This window comes from Chiloscyllium plagiosum, unplaced genomic scaffold (assembly GCF_037043375.1).
Source record: "Chiloscyllium plagiosum isolate Xiang-an unplaced genomic scaffold, Cpla_swu_hap1 HiC_scaffold_10, whole genome shotgun sequence".
NCBI classification, from domain to species: domain Eukaryota; kingdom Metazoa; phylum Chordata; class Chondrichthyes; order Orectolobiformes; family Hemiscylliidae; genus Chiloscyllium; species Chiloscyllium plagiosum.
In genome coordinates, this window is record NW_028270148.1 from 83,893,417 (window position 1) to 83,910,580 (window position 17,164).

A 17,164-nucleotide genomic window follows, 5' to 3' on the forward strand; every position below is an offset into this window, starting at 1 on the left:
GATTTGCCATTACCATTGTCATTCAGGGCTGGGAAGATTCCACCCCAGAAAACAGCTGTTAGTCTATTTTGCAATTGGACCTGGTACTATTCATTTGGCCAGTTTATGTGACAAATGTGCCATCTAGTGGATTTTGAAAACAAAGCACGCTCAGTGATAACAGATTGGGTAAGTGACTTGTTGCCATGTGAAGGACATTGAAAATGCAATTCCATATTGAGTTAACAAGGTGAATAAAAATGCCCCATGCTACACATCTCTACACAGGAAACACAATTGTTTTCTAGCCAATCTAATGGTTCCATTGCAACAAAAAAAGTTACTGCACCAACTTTGACTGTTCTATGACCTGTGGACTAGGGTCTGACCAACTGTTAACTATTTATCCAATGGGACCTGTGGTTTGTTGTTGAACCTGATTCTAGCCCCATTAGTTTAAATTGCGCCACTATTGCACGATTTTCATATAATGCGAGATCACATGAGAACAGAACTATCACTTTATATCAAAACTGACTGTATAAATGCTTTTCTTCAAATTAGTGTTATTTCCATTCTCATTTTCAACAATTTATATAAAGTTGCTCAGAAAAAAGATCTGTGTTGGCTAACCTTTTCATTCTGCACTCAGAAAGGGAGCAACAATTTATAGTGCATGAGAAAATGGTACTGTTTGGTTAGCAAGTCGAATCTGGTCAGTGTATTATTCATGGAGAATGCACCCAGGAACAATTGCCGCCAACCACCAACCACATTTTGTTTAAGGTGCAATGCCTAGACAATTTTTTTTCTTGCTTTTAGAGGATAGATCACTGTGTTTGAAATATGTAGCTTTTGGCATGCATACATGAGTTACATTTCAACCTCAATTCAATCTTGATTTCACGGATCAAGAGCTACAGTGGATATAATTTACTCAGCAAGTCAAGTTCAAGAAAAGTGTACAGAACAGCTACAACCTTTTAATTTGATCTTATTTGACCTCACAAAAGCCTTTGACTCTGTCAACAGGATTGGATTATGGAATGTGCTCCTTAAAATTTGGCTGCCTGTTCTTCATTGTCCTTCATTATCTCTCAACTATTGCATGATGGCATGTAAGCCATGAATCTCCGTAATCGATCCACTTCAGGCCCAAACGTATGCAAATTAAGATCAAGCCATGGTGTGTCATCTCCAATCTTCTCCATCTTCCTTGTCACAATACCCCATCCATTTCCTTGAAGCTTCCTTCTGGTGGGGAGATAATCGATAGGAAAAGCAGGAAACTGGTGGACCTCCGTCACATCCAATTCAGAATCATGACTATCCTAAACTCTGATATTGTGCTACAATCTGTAAACTATACTTGTGCATATGTACACTCAGAGGTCAACTCCAGATTTTCAATGATACATTCACAGAGGCACATGAGACAATGGGCTTAAAATTAAATATCCATAAGACCAAGGTCATCTACCAAACTGCTTCAGCAGCAAAGCATTGCCCTCAACAATCAAGATCCAAGGTGGGCCACCAGACAATGTGGATCAATTCCCACATCTTGGAATGTCCACCTATTGAGTGCAGATTCTATTGTGCCAACATTGTCTTTGATCTTCTGAAGATCAGAGTGTTTAATGATAAAGACCTCAAATCAGATCTGAAATCAGTGTTTAGAGGGTAACAGTGTTAACAGTGGTTTTGGATGCACCAGAGACATGGATAATAATAGAAGACACCTCGAATCTCCTGAGAAATATCACTAACAACATCGCTGCAAAATGCTGGAAATGCACTGTTAGAGTAGATGTATCAATATCAGTGTCCACGCTCAGGCCAACATTCCTAGAATTGAGGCACAGGTCACTATAAATCAGTTTATTTGGGTGGGTCATGCTGTCCACTTGCCTAACACAACCTCCAAATAATGTTTTCTACTTCAGATTTCATCATGACAATTGGTTACTAGGGGTAATTTCTTCATGGATGTCCTCAAAGCTTCCTGGAAAAAAAAAATAATATTCTCACTGACACATGGGATTATTTAACCCATTATTTAACTTGCAGAAGAAGCATCTGTGAAAGAGCCCACAATTTCAAGTATCTCCACCAGGCACAGGGAGGCCAAGCGCAAACAGTGGAAGGAGCATGTGAAAACGTGAGCATCCCACCCACCCACTTCAACAGACACTACATGCCCCATCTGTGGCAGGCTTCTGAATCCATAAATGATCTTAGGACCCACAACCCTCCACTGGAACAATATCTTTCTTGATCCCAAGGGACTGCCAAAGAAATTGTTCATGAAAAATACCACTCATGTTGCCACTGAATGGTAGGAGTGCAAAATAGCTAACTTCATCTGATGATTAAATGTTTTGAAATACCTTAGGCTTTTGGATGTAGGTTTGCTTGCTGAGCTGGAAGGTTGATTCCAGACGTTTCGTTACCCTACTAGGTAACATCTTCAGTAGGCCTCAGGCAAAGCAATGCTGAAAATTCCTTCTTTCTATCTATATGTTTGGGTCGGTGATGTCATTTCCTATGGTGATGTTATTTCCCTTCGTGAAGTCACTTCCTCTTCCTTTTCTCAGGGGGTGGGTAATGGGGTCTAACTCGATGTATTTGTTGATAGAGTTCCGGTTGGAATGCCATGCTTCTAGTAATTCTTGTGTGTGTCTTTGTTTGACTTGTCCTAGGATGGATGTGTTGACCTTCCTCATTCGTATGTGAGGATACTAGTGGGAGAGGGTCATGTCTTTTTGTGGCTAGTTGGTGTTCATATACAGTGGTGGCTAGTCTTCTGCCTGTTTGTCCAGTGTAGTGTTTGTTACAGTCCTTGCATGATATTTTGTAAATGACGTTGGTTTTGCTCATTGTCTGTATAGGGTCTTTCAAGTTCATTAGCTGCTGTTTTAGTGTGTTGGTAGTTTGTAGGCTACCATGATGCCAAGGGGTCTGAGTAGCCTGGCAGTCATTTCCAAGATGATTTTGATGTAGGGGAGAACAGCCAATGGGGAACTTCAAACCAGCGTCTACAGGAAAACAACACATACAGACCAAATATTGAAGTACAGAAGCAATCATCCCAACACCCACAAACGAAGCTGGACATTATTTCAATGAGCCAACACACACTGCAGCACAGAGGAACTATGCAGAGCAGAGGAAAATCACCTACACCGTGTATTAAAAAAATGGCTACCCAATGAACACAGTCCGCCGATTTCTCAGCAACAAACCCAAACAAGCAGACAAAACATATCTAGAAACCCTAGCCACTCTCCCCTACAACTAGCCACAAAAAGACAAGACACTCTCCCACTAGTATCCTCACATACGGATGAGGAAGGACACCACTTCAACTGGGACAAACATCCAGCCTAGACAAGTCAAACAAAGACATGCATGAGAATTCCGAGAAGCATGGCATTCCAACCGGAACACTATCAACAAACACATCGAGTTAAACCCCATTTACCACCCTCCTGAGAAAAGGAACAGTAAGTGACTTTACCACAGGAAATTACATCACCACAGGAAATGACATCACTAACCCAAACCTATAAATAGAAAGCAGGATTTTTCGCCTGAGTCCCACTGAAGATGTTATCTAGTAGGGTAACGAAATGTCTGGAAATGAACCTTCCAGCTCAGCAAGCAAACCTACATCCAAAACCTCAACCTGAGCTACAAATCTTCTCAAAGCTTATTAGTACCTTAGGCTTTCAGGGTGATATTAGGTAGTTTGGGCATTTTCAGATGTGAAAGTGGCAGTCTTATGTTTGTTGATGAGTTTACATGAAACAAGTAAGCAATGTTCTATTCTAGATAGCCAATATTCCACAGAATATATTTGATGTAGCCTAATTCAATGTCTAGCTTAAATGGTGAGCAAATGGCTGCGGCCTCTTTATGAGGGTGCTAAATGGCTAGTCTTGCAGTACTTGAAGGACACTGGGAGACAATCTTTCCACATCAAACTTGTCAAGTCCTCTAAGAATATTGAGCACTCCATTCTAAAGAAGGGTCACTGGATTTAGAGTTATAGAGTCACAGTCCAACCAGTCCATGCCGACCGTAATTCCAAACTAAATTAGATCCCTCATTTCTTTTTAAATCTTTCTTCACTCACCTTAAAAATATGCGCCTTAGTCTTGAAATCCCCCATCATGGGGAAAAGAGACCTGCCATTCACCTTATCTATACAGTTCATGATTTCAAAAACCTCTATAACATCACCCCTCAACCTACTACTCTCCAGTGAAAAATGTCCCAGTCGATCCAGCCTCTCCTTATAACTCAAACCTTTCATTCTCAGCAACAAGCAGCATCAAAGGAGAAGGAGAATCGACGTTTCAGGCATAAGCCCTTCTTCAGGAATGAGGAGGGTGTGCCAAGCAGGCTAAGATAAAAAGTAGGGAGGAGGGACTTGGGGGAGGGGCGTTGGGAATGCAATAGGTGGAAGGAGGTTAAGGTGAGGGTGATAGGCCAGAGAGGGGTGGGGGCGGAGAGGTCGGGAAGAAGATTACAGGTCAAGAAGGCGGTGCTAAGTCTGAGGGTTGGGACTGAGAAAAGGTGGGGGGAGGGGAAATGAGGAACCCTCAGACTCAGCACCACCTTCTTGACCTGCAATCTTCTCTCCACCCCACCCCCCACCCCCTCTCCGGCCTATCACCCTCACCTTAACCTCCTTCCACCTATCGCATTCCCAACGCCCCTCCTCCAAGTCCCTCCTCCCTACCTTTTATCTTAGCCTGCTTGGCACACCATCCTCATTCCTGAAGAAGGGCTTATGCCCGAAACGTTGATTCTCCTTCTCCTTTGATGCTGCCTGACCTGCTGCGCTTTACCAGCGACACATTTTTAAGCTCTGATCCCCAGCATCTGCAGTCCTCACTTTCTCCTATTCTCAGCAACATCCTAGTAAATCTCTTCTGAACTCTCTCCAGCTTAATAATATCTTTCCTATAGCAGGGTAACCTGAACTCCAGAAGAGGCCACAGCACAACCTCAATATGACTTCCCAACTCTTAGACTCAAAAGTCTGAGCAATGAAGGCAAGCATGCTAAACGCTTCTAAATCACATGTGATATAAACTTTAAAAAATTTGTGTACCTGAACCGCTAGGTTTCTCTGTTCTACAACACTACCCAAAGCCCTACTTCTAATTGTACAAGTACTACGCTTGTTTGTTTTACCAAAATGCAATATCTTGCGTTGATCCAAATTAAATTCAATCCGCCAGTCCTCAGCCTTTTGAGCTAATCGATCAAGATCTCTTTGTAATCTTAGATAATCTTCTTCACTGTCCACCATACCACCAGTTTTGGTGTCATTTGCAAACTTACTAACAATGCTTCTATATTGTCATCTAAATCATTTATATAAATGACAAACAAATGTGCACCCTGTGTAACACTGCTAGTAACAAGCTTCCTGTTCAAAAGACAACTCTCCACCACCACTGTTTCCTGCCATCGAGCCAATTTTGTATCCAATTGGCAAGCTCATCCTGAATCCTTTGTAAACTAATTAGTCCACCATTTGGAACCTTGTCAAAGTAAACAATGTCTACAGCTCTGCTCAAGAAATTCAATCAAGTTTGTGAGATATGACTTCCCTTGCACAAAACCATGCTAACAATGCCTAATCATTCCTTGCCTCTCCAAAATGTATAAAATTCTGTCTTTCAGGATCATCTCCAAAAATCCTGAGGTTAAAGGGTGACCTTATCGAGTGTTTTACAATCATTATGGATATAGATAAGGTGAATGGCAGGTGTCTTTTCCCTATGGTGGGCAATTTCAAGACTGAAGAGAAAGATTTAAAAAGGACGAGGGGCAACTTTTTTACACAGAGGTTGGTTCGTGTACGGAATGAACTTCCAGAGGAAGTGGTGAGTGTAGGTACAGTTACAATGTTTAAAAGACATTTGGATAAGTACACGAATAAGAAACGTTTGGCAGGATATGGGCCTAGTACAGGTAGTTGGGACTAGTTTATTTTGAGATTACGGTCGGCATGGACTGGTTGGACCGAACGACTGTTTCCATGCTATGTGACACTACAACTTACCCACCACCAAAGTCAGACTCACAGGTCTATAGTTTCCAGGTTTGTCCTTATATCCCTTTTTAAACAAAAGCACAACATTAGCCACTCTCCAGTTATCCGACACCTCACCCGTAGTTATAGATGATACAAATATTTCTGAAAGGGGTCCCACAATTTCCTCCCTGTCTTCCCCAATGTCCTGGGATACACTAGACCTGGAGATTTATCCACCTTTATATTTCTTAAGACCTCTTGCATATCCTCTTCTGTAATGTGAATTGTTTTCAAAACATCAATGTGTATTTTTCTGCATTCACTAGCCCCCATTTCTTTCTCCACACTAAAAACTGACGTGTAATATTCATTTAATATCTCTCCCATCTCATGAGGTTCAACACCAAGATAACCACTTTGATCTTTAAGGGGTCTACTCACTCTCTGTTTTCTCTCCACAGATGCTGCCAGACCTGCTGAGCTTATTCAGCATTTTCTGTTATACTTGTTTCAAATCTCAGCATCTGCAGTTCTTTGTTTTACTTAAGTGTGAGAACAGAACACTTGGAAAGCATTAACAGGACAATACAAAGCCAACATGTGTTTATCAAAGACAAATCATGCTTCATAAATCTAGTGAAGCTTTTTTTTAGAATGTAACTAATAGAATGGAGTGGTGTATTTGTATTTTCAGAAGAGGTTACTGGGAAAAATTAAAGCACACTGGATTAGGCATAATATATTGGCACAGACTGAGAATTCGTTTACAGACAGGGAACAGAGAGTGGAAATAAATGAGCCTTTTTCCAGTGATTAGTGGTACCATAAGATCAATGTTTTGGCCCCAGCCATTCATGATATCTATAAATATCCGAATGAAGGAATCAAATTCAACGTTTTGAAATTTGCTTATGGTATAAAACTAGGTGGGATTGTGAGGAACATATAAGGAGGTGGTAAGGTGATTTAGATAAATTGAGTAAGTGGGCAAACACCGTGGCAAATGCAGTACAATATGGCGAAATGTGAAGTTATACACTTTGGTGTGAAAAACAAAAAGGAAGTGTTTTATTTAAATGGTGATATGTTTGTATGAAGGGTTCTGGATGTTGTTGTACACCAATCAATGAAGGTAAATAGGCAAGTGCAGCAAGCAATTAGGAAGGTAATATTGGCCTTCTTTGCAAATGATTTTGAGTTCAGAAGTAGATTTGTCTTTATTCAGTTATACAGGTAACCGTACCTGAAGCATTCCAAGCAGTTTTGGTCTCCCTAGCCAACAAAGAATATACTTGCCACAGAAGGAATGCAGCAGAGGTTCACTAGGCTGCTACCAAGGACGGCAGGACTGGCCTGTGAAGAGAGATTGGTTCTACTGTCCCTATATTCACTAGAGTTTAGAAGAACAAAGGGCAACTCTTTTTACACAGAGTTGGTTCGTGTATAGAATGAACTTCCAGAGGAAGTGGTGAGTGTGGGTACAGTTACAATATTACTTACATAAATGATTTGGATGCGAGCATAAGAGGTACAGTTAGTAAGTTTGCAGATGACACCAAAATTGGAGGTATTGTTGATAGCGAAGAGGGTTACAACAGGATCTGGACCAAATGGGCCAATGGGCTGAGAAGTGGCAGATGGAGTTTAATTCAGATAAATGCATTTTGGGAAAGCAAATCTTAGCAGGACTTATACACTTAATGGTAAGGTCCTAGGGAGTGTTGCTGAACAAAAAGACCTTGGAGTGCAGGTTCATAGCTCCTTGAATGTGGAGTCACAGGTAGATAGGATAGTGAAGAACGCATTGGTATGCTTTCCTTTATTGGTCAGAGTATTGAGTACAGGAGTTGGGAGGTCATGTTGCGATTTTACAGGACATTGGTTAGGCCACTGTTGGAATATTGTGTGCAATTCTGGTCTTCTTCCTATCGGAAAGATGTTGTGAAACTTGAAAGGGTTCAGAAAAGATTTACAAGGATGTTGCCAGGTTGGAGGATTTGAGCTATAAGGAGAGGCTGAACAGGCTGGGGCTGTTTTCCCTGGAACATCGGAGGCTGAGGGGTGCCCATATAAAGGTTTACAAAATTATGAGGGGCATTGAGAGGGTAAATAGGCAAAGTCTTTTCCCTGGGGTCGGGGATTCCAGAACTAGAGGGCATAGGTTTAGGGTGAGAGCAGAAAGATATAAAAGAGACCTAAGGGGTAACTTGTTCACACAGAGGGTGGTATGGGTATGGAATGAACTGCCAGAGAAAGTGGTGGAGGCTGGTACAATTGCAACATTTAAGAGGCATTTGGATGGGTATATGAATAGGAAGGGTTTGGAGGGATATGGGCCAGGTGCTGGCAGGTAGGACTAGGTTGGGTTGGGATATCTGGTCAGCATGGACAGGTTGGACTGAAGGGTCTGTTTCCATGCTGTACATCTCGATGACTCTATGACATTTGGATACGTACACGAATAAGAAATGTTTGGAAGGATATGGGCCAAGTGCAGATACGTGGAACTAGTTTATTTTGGGATTATGGTTGGCATGGACTGGTTGGACCGAATGACTGTTTCCATGCTATATGACACTATAACTTACCCACCACCAAAGTCAGACTCACAGGTCTATAGTTTCCAGGTTTGTCCTTATATCCCTTTTTAAACAAAGCACAACATTAGCCATTCTCCAATTATCCGACACCTCACCCGTAGTTATAGATGATACAAATATTTCTGAAAGGGGTCCCACAATTTCACCCTGTCTTCCCCAATGTCCTGGGATACACTAGACCTGGACATTTATCCACCTTTATATTTTCTAAGGTGAGAGGGGATCACATATAATTTCAGCAGGGCTGTACAGATTAATGCAGGGAGGATGTCTTCCCTGGTTGGGGAGTATAGAACCAAAGTCTCAGGATACAGGATAGACTATTTAGGAATGAGATGAGAGAAGATGTCTTCACATAAGGGTAATGCACCTGTGGACATCTCTACCACAGAAGACCATGGATGTCAAGTCACTGAATATTTTTGAGCTAGGTACATTTTTAGATTTTAAATAGATCAAGAGATATGTAGAGAAAGCAGCATTGAGGTACAGGAGCAATCATTATCATAATGAATGGTAGAGCAGGCTTGAAAGACTGAATGGTCTACTCCTGCTTCCAGATTCTATGTTTCTATGTTAGATATAGTGTCACCAGAATATTACACTATGGAGGATTTAAAAGTGTTCTCACTCTGTATCTTTGCAAATATTTTTAAGTAGGGATCCATAAACAGCAATGAAGAACAGAAATCCTGACAAATATTCTTCCCTCCAGACACCCACCATTCCTCCCTCCTGACCATGAATGAATCCTGGATCTTCCTCATCTGCAACACCAGATGATGCCTTCAGTTAGTGGACCATTTGAGGGGTTATTATTTATTAGATTTTTGCAAGTTCTTTTTGGGGGGGTACAATTTAAATTTATTTCAATGATCATTGCCATTTATGTTATTTTTTTGAAACAATCAACCAGAAGTGTGTTCCTGCTTGTATTTGATGGTGATGCATGCATAAATCTGGCCTGATTTATGGAAAACGTTGTTTGCATTGTTATTGACACTTGAGGTCACAATTCTATGGGAAGATGCCTCAAAATTTCAATATTCTAAGATAGATTAAATAATTCTGGACTAGCCTTAAAGGAATTTTATGTAGCCCCGTGGCTCAGAATCAGTGAAATTTCAAAGATAAAATGTAACATTTTTAATGGAAATATAAGCAATTTAAAAGGTTAGAAACATAATTAGATATGTCAGCATCTGAATAGAATAGAATAGCAAGTTAGATGTGACTGTTTATTGATGAACCAGTTAACTGGCGTTGCACTTTCAATTTTTATGCTTAATTCCCAAGTTCATATTTTTCTTTATATAACAACGTGGAGCCCTACAAGAAAGAGATACTCTGTCATTCAAAGTTGCCACTCTTTTTAATGCACTAATCATACTTTTATTCCTCTTTTTGTAGAAAGCATAGTCATTCATCAGGTACAGATGACATCGGCATGATGGTCCTCTAATTGTTGGGAGCGTGCCTGTGATTTTATTGCACTGCATTACTGCTGGTTGAAAGAAACATTGCCCTAGGCTGCAGCCTCCATGGCTCTGATTCCAGTCTTGTATGCTACTGACCACTACGAGAGAGACACTGTAATCATAACCTGTATATTTTTTGAAGAAATTGAAAATTTCATTTTATGTGCATAGAATTAGCTCATAATTTTTCCCGCGTTGTAAGAAAAGAGGAACAGAGGCACAATGTCAAGATTTGCTGCAATTTGTTTCATTACACGGAAGTGTATATTTTAGAAATATCCTCTTAATTTGTACATGGCCAATGGTATCATGGGTTCATTTATCACAACACGCTGATCAACTCTTCTCCCTTGACAAGGGACAGAATAGCATCGCTTTGAAATTCAAAGAAGAGGGATAAATGAAACATCTGTTAATCTGATATAACCTCATTCAGAAATTAAGACAATTAATTTTCATATATCGATTGACTTTTAATTTACCTTTTAGTTCTGCTTGGTATTTAATGTGAATCATTTTGATTCTGTAGCAACACTTCAATCTGTACCTAAATAAAGAAAAGTAAACTAATTTTTTTTTACACTTCAGAAATGTTTAAGTTCTTTTGAATTTGAAATTTTAAAACAAGATTTTTCATTTTCAAGGACTTCTCCATTTTGAAACAAAACTCCTTGCTGCAGCGATGATTCTAGACTTGAAGCTGTGGTCAGATTAGCTAGTTGGCACTGCCCTGCCTTGGTTTGTTCTTCTAGCAGCGTTATACTGCAAAATAACATACCAGTGTTTTGAGATGTAATTTTAAAGTTGACTATCAAAACGGCTGATAAGCATCCTATGTTCTCCTAGCCATGGTGCTGCACAATGCTGATGAATTGTTAATGAATATGATGCACATCTTACATTCTGGTTTTAAAAATCTACAGCACCATCTGACCGATTGCAAGTGCAATTCAAGTTTTAAATAATTAAAGACTATATATTTAATTCAGCACATTGGTCTTTTTTTTCTTTCGTCATTGCAGCGTGTATTTGATTATCCTTTGGTTCAAACAATAGTATTAACAATTGGCTTTATTTCAGTTAAAAATGACTTTTCAGAAACACCTTTTAATGTTTCCATTTGTCAAAGTGATCGTCCGCACAAAACAAAAATGCAGACTGAAAATTAACTACTTGCCTTTTGGGAATGGAGGCAAAGCTCTTCTACAAATGGTCCACTTTGGAGGAAGACAAAATTCACTGTGTTTCTATACCATCCTATCGCAGATTTATTAAAATCAATAGAGATAAACAGCTAACTCATTTGTCCATCTACCTTTAGGTGCGTTTTACATATTCCTGTTCATGAGAAAAGCATAGAATGACTCAAAAATCAGTTATCAATGTGATCAATTTGCCTGCATTAAAAAAAACACTTCAGAAGTTATAGATTACATGAAGAGGCTTGAAACATTTTGCTTTATCCTGTGTTTAAAACCAACACAATTACCTCACATTGAAACACTAAAAAAAAGTTGCCCTCATGTCCTTTTCAAATCTTTCTCCTCTCACCTTAAAAATATGCCTCTGAGTTTTGAATTCCTCACCCTAGGGAAAAGACCCTTGCCATTCACCTCATCTATGCCCCTCATGATTTTATGAACCTCAATAAGGTCACCCCTCAACCTTCTACGCTCCAATGAAAAAGGTCCCAGGCTTTCCAGTCCAATTTTACATCTCAAACCCTCCATTCCCGGCAACATCCAGGTAAATTGCAACAGAAACAGGAGTAGACCATCTGTAAGATCATATCTCTGATGTGGGCTGAAATCCACATTCTCAGTTATCTCTGATAACCATTGATACGTTTGTTCATCAAGAATCTATTTGTCTTTGTCTTAAAAATATTCAATTACACTTCCATCACTCTCAGGAGAAGAGAGTTTGAAAGAGTTATGACCTTCTAAGAGGAAAACATTCTTTTAATTTTCGACTTGAAGTGGCGATACTTTATTTTTTAACTCTGTTGTCTAGTTCTAGCATCTCCCAGAAAAGGAAACATCCTCTCAGAAACCACACTGTCAAGTCCCCTCAGGATTCTGCATGTTTCAATTATGTCACCTCTCATTCTTTGAAACTCATTGGGATACAGGTGCAATCTGTACAACCTTTCCTCATAAGAAACCTTTTGACCTACATTGTCCCAATTGTCTAACTGTCTTAACTACGTAGTCTTGGTAATGATTAACATCATTAATACTGTTATCACAGTTACTAACATGATCACCATCTCTACATCAAAGCCTCAAAGTCAAAACCTGACAAGTTGAGATGATCTGAAATTCTGATTGGATATCCTGGTCTAGATTGCTTGAGTTTAACACAAGGATGATGGTATTGAACCATGTCTACAATAATGGTACCATTCTGTATATTGTCTGACGAATACTCATGGCTGACCCATATACCTTGATAATCATACTTCATGTCACTTCTTGTTCCTCCTGAATGCCCCTTCAGCTGTTCTGACAGTATAACATCTTGGCTGATCTGTTTTTTTATGATGACCATGGCTTCTGACTTTGTCTCCCCAAGCCCTGGCTTTAATGTCGATAGAGGTTTGGCCCTGTACCTATAGTTGTACCACGTCTGCTGCAATTTCTTGTGTCTTTGCTGTAGTTGTTTTACTTTTTTGTGGTCTTGAGAGATCATGTTTAGTTCAAGGTTGTGTTTTAAAGCAGGAAATTCTATTTTTAACGTCCTCACCATCTGCTGACAAGATATAGGAGCAGAAGTAGACCAATCAGCTGATTGGATCTGTTCGACCATTCAATGAAATCTCGTAATCCTCAACTTCACTTTCCTGCTTCCCCCATACTCTTGATTCCCTTCCTGATTTAAAAATCTGTCTGTCTCAGCCTTGAATATACTTAATGACCTAGCCTCTTGTATTATTCAAAGATGTTATATAAGAACATAAGATTTAGGAACAGGAACAGACCATTCAGCCCCGCAAGCCTGCCCACCATTCAAGAAAGACCTGAAATCCTCTTTTATATTTTATGTTGCTTTATAAGTGAACAGAGCTAAATCCTAGTCTGGCTTCTTATGCATCAATGACCTCACAGCCTTGACTCCTCTTTTTGCCTCTCTGTTCAACAGAGGATACAATACTTGTTACCAGCATGGTGGCTGCCTCCAAGCAAACCTCATGAAATCCTCATTCATGAACTGAGGTCTATTGTCTAATACTGATTCTTCTGGAAAATCACATATTGCAAAGGTCATGTTCAGTTCTCTGACTACTGAGCACAGTGTAATTGAATTAAATCTTGAAATCTATTGTAGGATTGAGCAAAAATCCCCATATTCTGAAATACTGGACCAAAATCCTGGACTTCTCAAATCATTTTTAAAAGGGAAAAAAGGCAGCTGGCTATGATCTGGGAAAGTTATACAGACACAGAGATAGCTGCTTGGAACTAAAGTTCAGCCCGAAAATCCAATGCACACCTCGACTCTAAAAGATAAATCAACCAGACCTAACACTTTAGACTGAAACTCACTTTTACCTTTTGGGCTACCCCAACCTAGACATTATGGAGCCTATACAGACACCAAGACATTCAACTTCAATCAATACTCATTCAGAGAGATATCGGGCATTCAACCTCAATCAAAGCACATTCACTCATACTCTTAACTGTCAGGAAGCCAATTGACCTCAAAGGGAACACAAGTAACGCAATGGCAAGTGCAGATTTGGTATGAAGATAAAAGGCCTACAACTAGTATGATTGAAGGATCCAACCTCACCTGACAGAATTACTGTCCCGAGTGCTATCCCTGCAACTACCACTAGGAGAGGGATCCCACAATGATTCACTCAGAAAGCTATCTACACAGCTATCTCCAGAAGTGGAATCCCGACGGAATCTCAAAACCTACCGGCACAGGCCTGTTCCGTACAGGAAACCAATGACGACCGACCACAACCAGCAGACCTGTGAACTGACAACCTCCATAAACTACCGACCTGACCAACACCACAAGGCCTCAGACACAACCTGAAGTGAAAACAGGCTCGCAAAAACCACCAGAAAGTAAGAAAAACTAAGTACTCACTTGGTAGATCCAATGCACGTCCTACCACATCAGCAGACTCAACCCAGACTGAAGATCTATACCATCCGAGGTCTTCATCAAGGCACCAGGTATGGCAACTGGGAACAACGACCTGTACTTCAAAATCACGAGTTCTTCCCAGTGGTGAGCTTAAATTACCAAGACCCCAAAGCATCCAACCTAGCTAGCAGGGAGGGGGGAAGGTAGGTGGTGACAGTGCAGGAACCCCCAACGGTAGAAAGCCTGATGAAGGTTTCTGTGACTAAACCGGTTGCTTAGTTCTAATAGCGCTTAATCTGTATTTGATTTAACAGTGTATTTAGTTACAGTCCTCTGAATAATTGTGTCAATTTCACTGTTTTTATTGCATTTGCCTTTTGTTTCTTGTATTATACTTACCTTTTTTTGTATTTAAATAAACTCAGAGCTTCTTTTGCCCTGAAACATCTGTCTCCTGCCTTCTTCATTTCACATTTCCTAAATTAGTCCAGTGTCAGAACCAGGGATCTGGGGTGATTTGAACCACTTAAAATCAGCAAACTACTGATCACGAATCAGAATCCTACACTATCTTGAGTAGCAGTCAACTAGAACTAAATGCCTCCTCCTTACAAAATTGAACAAAATCCATTGCAGGCATTTTCCATGACCTTTCTGGAAATTTTGATGGAATGGTTGGCTCTGAAGCAGTTGGCCGTAAATGGCGTATGATCACACAATGAAATGCAATGCTGTTTGTCCTTCATAATGCAGGGTTACTACAGCTGTGCTCTTGATCTGCACTTTGTGATACCTGGATGTCCTCTGTGACATTTCTGTGGGATTTCTCTTCACAATGAGATTGGTATCAACAACATGGAGTTAAATTCATGCAAGCCAAATCAGGTCAATATATCAGGATTCTAGATTATCGCTATCTGAGAGATTCAGATGACAAGGAGGTTGGGAGGTGTGGGTTGAAGGTGAAATGGAGATGGTGATCACAGTGATAACCATTCTGTGCTCATACGCCAATAAATCTTCTACTACTATTTTTTGCTCATAGTAACGTTTCAGCACTTAGTTTGCCAACTATATTTCAACCTCTCAGAGATCTAGACATGCATTTCTGCTCAGTAATTAGGTATTTTGCTTCTTCAGTATGTATATAATGTTTCACATACTTTCAATCTTCTGTGAACAAGCTTCATGATTTGCTTACATATGAAGATCTAAGCCCTCGGACGCAGGACTTTTAAGTTGCATAGTCTGACTTTCACAGACTTCAAAGCTGAAAAATGTGTTGCTGGAAAAGCACAGCAGGTCAGGCAGCATCAAAGGAACAAGAGAATCGACATTTCTGGCATAAGCCCTTCTTCAGGAATGAGGAGGGTGTGCCAAGCAGGCTAAGATAAAAGGTAGGGAGGAAGGACTTGGGGGAGGGGCGTTGGGAATGCGATAGGTGGGAGGAGGTTAAGGTGAGGGTGATAGGCTGGAGAGGGGTTGGGGGCGGAGAGGTCAGGAAGAAGATTGCAGGTCAAGAAGGCGGTGCTGAGTCTGAGGGTTGGGACTGAGAAAAGGTGGGGGGAGGGGAAATGAGGAAGGTGGAGAAATCTGTATTCATCCCTTGTGGTTGGAGGGTTCCTAAACGGAAGATGAGGCGCTCTTCCTCCAGGTGTCGTGTTGCCATGGTCTGGCGATGGAGGAGGCCAAGGACCTGCATGTCCTTGGCGGAGTGGGAGGGGGAGTTAAAGTGTTCAACCACGGGGCGGTTGGGTTGGTTGGTGCGGGTGTCCCAGAGGTGTTCTCTGAAACGTTCCGCAAGTAGGCGACCTGTCTCCCCAATGTAGAGGAGGCCACATCAGGTGCAGCAGATGCAGCAAATGATGTGTGTGCAGGTGCAGGTGAATTATTGATGGATATGGAAGGATCCCTTGGGGCCTTGGAGGGAAGTGAGGGGGGAGGTGTGGGCGCAAGTTTTGCATTTCTTGCGGTTGCAGGGGAAGGTGCCGGGAGTGGAGGTTGGGTTGGTGGGGGGTGTGGACCTGACGAGGGAGTCGCGGAGGGAATGGTCTTTCCGGAACGCTGATAGAGGAGGGGAGGGAAATATATCCTTGGTGATGGGGTCTGTTTGGAGGTGGCGGAAATGATGAAGGATGATACGATGTATCTGGAGGTTGGTGGGGTGGTAGGTGAGGACCAGTGGGGCTCTGTCCTGGTGGCGATTGGAGGGGCGGGGTTCAAGGGCAGAGGAGTGGGAAGTGGAGGAGATGCAGTGGAGAGCATTGTCAACCACGCCTGAGGGGAAATTGCGGTCTTTGAAGAAGGAGGCCATCTGGGTTGTTCGGTATTGGAATTGGTCCTCCTGGGAGCAGATGCGGTGGAGGCGAAGGAATTGGGAATATGGGATGGCGTTTTTACAGGGGGCAGGGTGGGAGGAGGTGTAATCTAGGTAGCTGTGGGAGTTGGTTGATTTATAATAAACGTCTGTGTTGAGTCGGTCGTCCAAGATAGAAATGGAGAGGCCTAGGAAGGGGAGGGAGGAGTCTGAGACGGTCCAGGTAAATTTGAGGTCAGGGTGGAAGGTGTTGGTAAAGTGGATGAACTGTTCAATCTCCTCGTGGGAGCGCGAGGTAGCGCCAATACAGTCATCGATGTAGCGGAGGAAAAAGTGGGGGGTGGTGCCAGTGTAGCTGTGGAAGATGGACTGTTCCACATATCCGACGAAGAGGCAGGCATAGCTGGGGCCTATGCGGGTGCCCATGGCTATTCCTTCAATCCTGGCCAGCTGTCAGTGAGTCTTGAAAAAGATGCTCTTGTATCAAGTTTTAATTTCATTTGAAACCCATTGACTAAATCCTTATATCTTCAAGTGGATGGTCCAAGACCTGTTTCAGCGCTTGATGATCTCTCCCTGGAATGTTACCTTCAACTTTTGTTCCATATCCCTATTTTTCTGTATCTCTCCT

General features: G+C 41.4%; 1 protein-coding gene across 2 annotated transcripts in view; it reads left to right on the forward strand.

Annotated features, from left to right (window-relative positions):
* The window catches only part of LOC122552954 (filamin-A-interacting protein 1-like), a 245,339-nt gene extending 230,694 nt beyond the window's left edge, over positions 1-14,645 (forward strand). For both annotated transcript variants that reach the window (XM_087991507.1, XM_043696264.2), the window contains one exon: positions 10,045-14,645. The gene's annotated coding sequence lies outside the window, so the exon portion shown is untranslated. The remainder of the gene's footprint in view (positions 1-10,044) is intronic.
* Positions 14,646-17,164: the final 2,519 nt, after the last annotated feature.